We start from the raw sequence: 7,964 nt of genomic DNA, 5'->3' as shown, positions 1-7,964 counted from the left end.
CTTCTATTATTTTGAATACTCTGCAATTATTAATAAACCTCAAATCCCATTCCTTTTTTGGTTACCATGTCACAGTGATAGAGAATTCATTTAGTCTAATAAAATGACAACTCTTTTGCATCAATTCCTGACTCCAGTTCTGGTATGCTATCTTGTGCCACCTAACTTCCCATTTAAACTTGATAAACAGGTAATATATGTTTATTCAAGTCAATAATAAAAACCTTGAAGGAAATAGGGCTAAGGTTAGAGAACTCTGTGGCATTCTTATCTCACACTACTATTGCTCCATTAATGACTATAATCTACCTAACTGCCAAAATATAACACACATCTCTTCATTTTCCCCACAAGGATATAATGAGAAACATCAGAAAATGGCATACTAACATTCAAATATGCTACTACATCTGTAGCATTCTCCTGTTCTAGTTTGGTATCCCTGCCAAAAAGGGAAGCAAGGTTATGCATGATTTGTTCTTGAGTAATTCATGCAGGCTTATAGTGATCACTGATTCACTTTCCAGGTGCTCAAAAGCCATCTCTTTAATTATAAATTTCACTTTTTTGCTCTCCCAGATTCCTTTTTTTTTTTTAAAGCAATTGGGGTTAAGTAACTTGCTCAAGGTTACATGGCCAGGTGGTTTTGGGTGGGTGCTAAGTGTCTGAGCCTAGATTCGATCCCAGGTCATCCCGACTCTGGGGCTGGTGCTCTTACTCACTGTGCTACCTGGCCGTCCCTCCCAGATTCCTTTTATGAGACAAATGCAATACTAATATCTAAACCAAGGAAGAGAAATGATAGATCAATATCACTAATGAATATCAGTTCAAAATTTTTAAGTGAAATTCATCTAAGAAGCTTTTTCATTTCTGTTGACTAGAAAATAGGCATTTGAAACCACATCACATATGAAGCAGGTTTGAACATCCTGACTGAAATGAATCATGCGTGTGTGTGTGTGTGTGTGTGTGTATGTGTGTGTGGTACTTTTTAATCATATAAATGAATCCCAGGAGTGAGGGATTCTAAAAAAATTACACAATTAAATTACAGGATAAGTTAATTTAGGAAAAGTATAATTGTATTTGTAAGTAGCATTTTGAAAAAGACAGCACAGCTATTCTTTTTTTTTATTGCACATCACTCCTTTATTATAGTGAACAACAAAAAAAGGTGGGGAGGTTAGTACAGTTAGGCTAAAACTGATGAGGACCCAGGTGGCTGGACATAAAGTGGAAGGCAAGTGGACACTGAGACACACTTAAACATGATCTAGGGGCAGTTTACTGCCACAGAACAGAGTGGGGGCTATAAAACACACAATGAGATGTACTCGTCCACCCCTTAGAAATCAAAGAACTCTTCCTTCTCTGATGTGGCTTGAGATCTCTGATGACTACCAAGAGGGACAGTTTAATTTCAAAAGTCATTAATAACCAGCCTAGAAGGGTCCTTTTTGAAAGCAAATGTGACAAACATTGGGACATAATCTCAACCTCTCAGATTCATTTTTCTTGAATTAGGGAGGAAATAAGACTTTCATGATTTGTTAAATAACCACCCAAGTTATAGGTAGCTTACTACAACAGCCCCTGAGAGGGCTGCCCTACTTGCAGGACTAGCTCATAGCAATAACTGGACCAATTGCTTCTTTCAACTCCCCCATTGGTCACTTCTTACTATGTCCCCATCCCTAACCCCTAACCAGGTCCTTACTGAGCCAAACCACCCAGGAGGCATTTTGACTAATGTGGTTGAGGGGAAGGGCAACAAGAGAGAAAAGAATTGGTCTGAAACAGGGAGGAAATGAGAAAAGGAGCCATCAGTCCCCCACCTGAAGCTATGTGTTGTGTTCCCTAAGGTGATGGTCAGCGTGTAGAGCAGGAGAGATGTGGTGGGACAGTGAGAAGGGAAGGACCTGGCTACTGCTGGTAGCCTGCTTTCACTTCTTTGCCTTGCCTTGGGCTGCCACAGCCTCCCTGGCCTTGCGAATAGTCTCTTCATCCCCGAGGAACTGCATGGGCTTGACTGGTTTCAGATTCTTGTCCAACTCATACACGATGGGAATGCCAGTGGGCAAGTTCAGCTTCATGATTGCTTCTTCAGACAGACCCTCAAGATGCTTGACAATCCCTCGAAGACTATTGCCATGAGCTGCAATCAGAACACGTTTTCCTTCCTTGATCTGGGGGACAATTTCCTCATTCCAGAAGGGTAGAGCCCGGGCAATGGTGTCTTCCAGGCTCTCACAGGAAGGCAGCCGATCCTCAGTCAGATCTGCATAACCATGGTCCTTGCTGATGTTGCTGTAAGAAGGGGTAGTCAGGTTCCATTGGAGGTGGTGGGATGTCATAGGATCGCCGCCAGATCTTCACCTGGGCCTCACCATGCTTAGCAGCTGTCTCCGCTTTGTTGAGGCCTGTCAGACCTCCATAGTGCCGCTCATTGAGTCGCCAAGTCCTCACTACAGGCAACCACATCTGGTCAATGGCATCTAGTACTGTCCAAAGGGTACGAATTACTCTCTTCTGGACAGAGGTGAAGCAGATATCAAATTCATAGCCAGCATCTCGCAGCGCTTGGCCTCCTCGTGCCCAGCGGGGCTCAGATCCACATCATACCAGACGCTGAAGCGGTTCTCCAGGTTCCAGGCGCTCTCTCCATGCCGAATCAGCACCAGCTTGTAGGCGGCCATGGCGGGGCAGAAGCTTGGGGCAGTAGCTCGGGGCAGTGAGGTTCGAGGAGACAGGCAGACAGGCGAGCATGCACTCCAGCACAGCGATTCTACAAAGTAAAATGCATTTTTAAGGATGTGTTGGTTTCCTTCAGATTTAGTTAATCAGCTCCCCAGTGCTGCCTGTTGGGTGGCTCTCTTCTTATTGCCTCTTCCATGATGTTTGCAGGATATTTAGGAGGTCATTGAATTCTCATCGTCACCCCCTCAGGATGGGGGTAATAGTATGATGTTGATTTTTTGGCTGATGTTTCTTCTCAGTGACACCCTGATAATGTTGTTACACTTCATAGGTGGAGCCATAATGCTCTTCAGAGTTTTTTAAAAGACTGGATTGTTTTTCTACATGACAATAACTGTCACTCAAATAGCATTCTAAGGTTTAAAAAATACTTTACATGTGTTGTCTTAGTTCATCCTTATAACAATCCTCTAAGGTGGACACTGTTGTTATCCCCATTGTGCAGATGAGGTCAGAGAAGTTGTGACTTGCCCAGGGTTGTCATTAAAATCTTGTTTAGTCTCTTTTAGTTGTGTCTAATTCTTTGTGGCCCTTTTGGAGTTTTCTTGGCAAAGATACTGCAGTGGTTTGCCATTTCCTTTTCCAGATCACTTTACAGATGAGGAAACCGAAACAAACAGGGTCAAGTGGCTTGCCTAGGGTCACACAGCTAGTGAGTGTCTGAGGCAGAATTTGAACTCAGTTTTCCCGGACTCCAGGTATAGCACTAAATTCACTAAGTCATCATATCTCTTTAGTCTTTGAACCCTATTACATGTAGTATTTGGCAAGCAGCAAAATTTATTATTTTAATCTGTTTGCTGTGATACGTGTATTTATTTGTACATATTATAAGAAGCTCCATGATTTTTTTTACTAAGCATTCCTTTCTAGTGAATCTTGAAGGCAGAACTGGAATCCATGCCCTTTTATTACATATCCATTAAGTTCTTTTTCATTCCACAGCCTTTCTCTGTGTGACTCCAGTAATTTATTAAGTACATACTATGTGTCATGCAGTATGCTTAATTTCTGAAGTTATAAAGAAGGTCTCCCTTCAGCCTGCCCCCAAATAAAACAAAACAACCCAAAACAGTTTCTTCTTTCAGGTGATTACAGCCCAATGGGGAGAAGAGCATGAAAACATTTGTCTTTGTATCCCCAGCAAGATACCTGGTGCTTGTGTTTAATTAATACTTATTAATTGATTAAGGTAATATATGTGTATTACATAAGTTACATATAATGTATACATACTACACATTTAATATGTTAGTCTAGCCACTTCTATGAAGTATTGTCACAATTTACCTAGATTTAGAAATTATTACTTTATTTAGCTGGGGCAGCTAGGTGGCATAAACTCTGGGCCTCAGATCAGGAAGATTCATCTTCCTGTGTTCAGATCTGGCCTCAGACACTTACTAGCTGTATGACCCTGGGAAAGTCACTTAATGCTGTTTACCTTAGTTTCCTCATTTGTAAAATGAACTGGAGAAGAAAATAGCAAACCACTCCATTATCTTTAACAAGAAAACCCCAAATGGGGTCACAAAGAGACTGAGGGGACTGAAAAACAATGAATTTCATTTTACTGAATTATCATTAATGAACATTCCTGAGCATACAGTGGGTATCTGGCTGCTCTCGGGCATTAACAGTAGTAGCTAGAAGTTAATTCACATTGGGCTAAACTTCTTCCTTCCAAGGAAATAGCAGTCCTCTAAATGGGAGAGAGTCAATTTATTTTCCTCAAGGTAATCTATTTCCTATTTCCCACTCTGAAGTATGAGAGAAATGTTGGAAGCCTGTTAAGTAAAGAGAAATGCATTACATTTTCACAATCTCTTTTGGAAAGATATAGATCTCTGATTTTATGTTGGTCACATTTTAAGACTGAAAGAGTCTATCTATCTATCTCTCTGTCTATCTCTCTCTCTATCTATCTGTCTGTCTGTCTGTCTATCTATCTATCTATATCTATCTATCTATCTATCTATCTATCTATCTATCTATCTATCTATCTATCTATCTATCTATCTATGCACACACACATACCTCAGTGAGGAACTATCTTGCAATACACGGTAAATGAAAAAAATTTATAAGTGTTACAATTTATTGCAGCAGAAGAACTGTTTTATGATAATAGCATCATCCTTTATGTGTGTGTATGTATTCACATAGTTTAAATTTAACCTAGTGTTGCAATATATAATAACTGGATCTGTCAAAGGAGGAAAGACAAATGGAAACAAGAAAATGATTTTCCTTGGTACCTGCTTTAGCTAAAGGTGAGTTAAGCCTATGTTGAATTAAACTTTTGTGATTGATAAGGAGTGTCTTCATTTTTTGGTTAGTACTAATGATTTGTCTCACATAAGTATCCATTTAAATTATAACCACAGTGGAATATAGTTTACTGAATTATTCCCTTAATCCTTTTAAGTGTCACATTAGCTATTATCTACCATTAATATTTATAAACTTGGCTTTTCCCCTATAAAAGTGTTCATCGAAATTATAAATAATGCAAATAGAAGATATTGAGAATTTACAACGAAAATAGAAAGAGTTGCTCTGTTCACACATTTCATGAATGATTAGGGGAGATGACACATTTAGAGTGACAAGAACACAATTTGAAATGGAGGGAAAAATCTTTTTTTGGAATAAGCACAAAAGAGGGTGAACAAATGATTGAATGAGGAATGAATGAATTTTGGCCAAGAGAACCTTCTGTTTGACTATGAAAGTACAAAATTAGTTTGTTGAGAATTTAGGCTGTCTCTGACATTTTCTTTCTCAAAAATTATTCTTCCATAATGATTTTTTTCTTCTGTGTATTTTATTGGTAGTATTCCATATCTTACATCCCTCTTACTCTTTCTGTCTCTGCTATGAAATTAAAGTTTCGGCAGCTTCTGTGTTGGACTTGCTTGTGGACATTTTGTATTTTGTAGCTGTTTTACTTCCTAGGTCAAAACATGTCACTGCAAAATTCAAAGAGTTGACTGAATTCTTTTGTTTGTTGATCCTAGAAATTTATTGTAGCAAATGTTGTCTTAAATAAAGAGTACTAGCCTTGGGGACAAGAGACCTGGGTACTAGACTTATTGTCATTGACTTTTTCTATTATCTGTGACAAATCATTTTTCTTGGGCTTTTGAGCTGTATGCATAACAGAATCAGTCTCAACAGGCATTTATTAAGTGCTTACTATGAATTGTAATGGTTACTATACCATTCACTAGGGTTACAAAGACAAAAATGCAAGTCCCTGCCTTAAAGGACTTTATATTCTATTAGGAAAGGGAAAGGCACAAGCATTTATTATGAGCCTACTATATACTGGCATATATATACAAATACCTACACACACATATACATATACACACACATATAAATGCCATAATGAATCTTAAATTTTTGACTTGGAATGAAGGAGGAAAAAAACCTATTTAAGCTAGAGTTTCTGTAGGCAGGAGTTAATGGATTTTTGAGTGGTACAGTGGATAGCACACCAGGCCTGGAGCCAGGAAGACTTGAGTTCAAATTCAGTCTCAGATACTTACTAGCTGTGTGACCTGGGGCAAGTCATTTACATCTGCCTCACTTTCCTCATCTGTAAAATGAGCTGGAGAAGGAAATGGAAAACCTCTCCAGTGTCTTTGCCAAGAAAACCTCAGATGGGGTCATGAAGAGTTGGACATGACTGAAACAATTAAACAACAACAACAAATAGATCAAAAATTTTTTTTCAAAAATCATTTTGCTAACATAATGCAGAAAAAAACCCAAGCAACTATACTTTACAAACATATCATTTGATGATCACAACAACCCAGGGTGGTAGGTGCTATTATGATAATCCTCATTTTATAGTTGTGGGAACTGAGTCAGGTAGAAGTTAAGTGACTTGCTCAGGGTCACACAACTACTAAGTGTCTGAGGCCAGGACAGGAACCAGGTCTTTCTGACTCCAGGCCCAGTACACTATCCACTGTGTCACCTAGCTACATCTAGGTATTTGCTCTATTGGGCCAAACATATTCACATATAAGTAGATAAAAATATTAAGCAATATAAGGTAATTTTTTCATGGGGTGTGGGAAGACAGTAATGGGAGGGGAGAGAGGCAGGGAGAAGAGCCTGAAAAACCGTATATAGAAGGTAGTGCTTTAGTTGAAGTCTGGCCACAGTTATCTCATTTAGCCATGTTCATCTTGTTTCCAAGATGAAACACATTCAGTTTCGAGGGGTAAAGTTGAAGTTTATATAGGATAAACTATAGTAAAACATGTGCCAGGTATGCTAATTAGGTGATTCAGGGTGGGCTTAGGGGGTGATTAGATTAAGGTGTGGTCAGTTCTTAAAGGAACATGTACTTTTTGTATCTACTTTTGTTTTTTTGAGGAGATGTGATTTTTAGATCTGCTACCTCACTAAGTTAAATAGTGATCAAGACCACCTGAAGATTGCCCAATCTGCTGCTAATCAATGTCTTATTTGACAAGATGGATGTAGGAAGTATACATATGTCCAAAGCCTAGCATACACATAATGAGGAGTCCAAGATGTATATAATGAGGTAGGGGAGTTGGTATACATAGTCCAGTGGGTACAGAATATCTTTATAAGCCAGTACAAAGCCAGTTCAAGTTAATCATTCCTACAGGTACAGTTTGTTACTGTACCAGGGAGAGAGAAAGTGTTTTGCTGGGGCCCACTCAAGAGTTATTGCTAGACATAGTGTCCTTGGATTGGGGAGAAACTACAAGGATGGTGTTTTGAGGCTAGGGAGAAATATGGTCTTGGAACTGGGGTCTGAGCACAGCCACCCAAGCACCCTATCACTCTGACCAGAGTCCAGGAGGGACACTCAAGGGACACTCCCTTGTTTTAAACACTCCACATGTACTAATGCAACTTAAAGTTTTTTTCTTAAACCAGTATTTTTGTATTTTATACTAGGAGTTTGTAATGGTAATTTGAAGATCTTCCCTGCCCCTTGATAGGCTTAAGTGAATTTGAGGACCTTCCCTGATTTGAAAACATACTCTGCCCCCTAATATGCTGAATGTGGCCATGTGGAGCCTGTGGTTGGAGGCTTGTTTTTCAGGAATGGCCACACCTTGTTACTTTGTGATTGGGCAGTGATGCTCTTTGACCCTGAAGAAGGCTATCTATACCCTGATGTGAGGTTCTGCTTTGGGGCTCACTCA

General features: G+C 39.4%; 1 pseudogene; it reads right to left on the bottom strand.

Moving 5' to 3' along the window:
- Window positions 1–1,909: 1,909 nt before the first annotated feature.
- Window positions 1,910–2,771, bottom strand: LOC138159123 (phosphoglycerate mutase 1-like; annotated as a pseudogene).
- Window positions 2,772–7,964: the final 5,193 nt, after the last annotated feature.

This window comes from Petaurus breviceps, unplaced genomic scaffold, assembly GCF_028583685.1.
Source record: "Petaurus breviceps papuanus isolate PSGF00001 unplaced genomic scaffold, PetGlider_PUasm1.0 175, whole genome shotgun sequence".
Lineage (NCBI taxonomy): Eukaryota > Metazoa > Chordata > Mammalia > Diprotodontia > Petauridae > Petaurus > Petaurus breviceps.
Note: the sequence above shows the minus strand (reverse complement) of the source record. Positions and strands in the feature narration are given on the sequence as shown.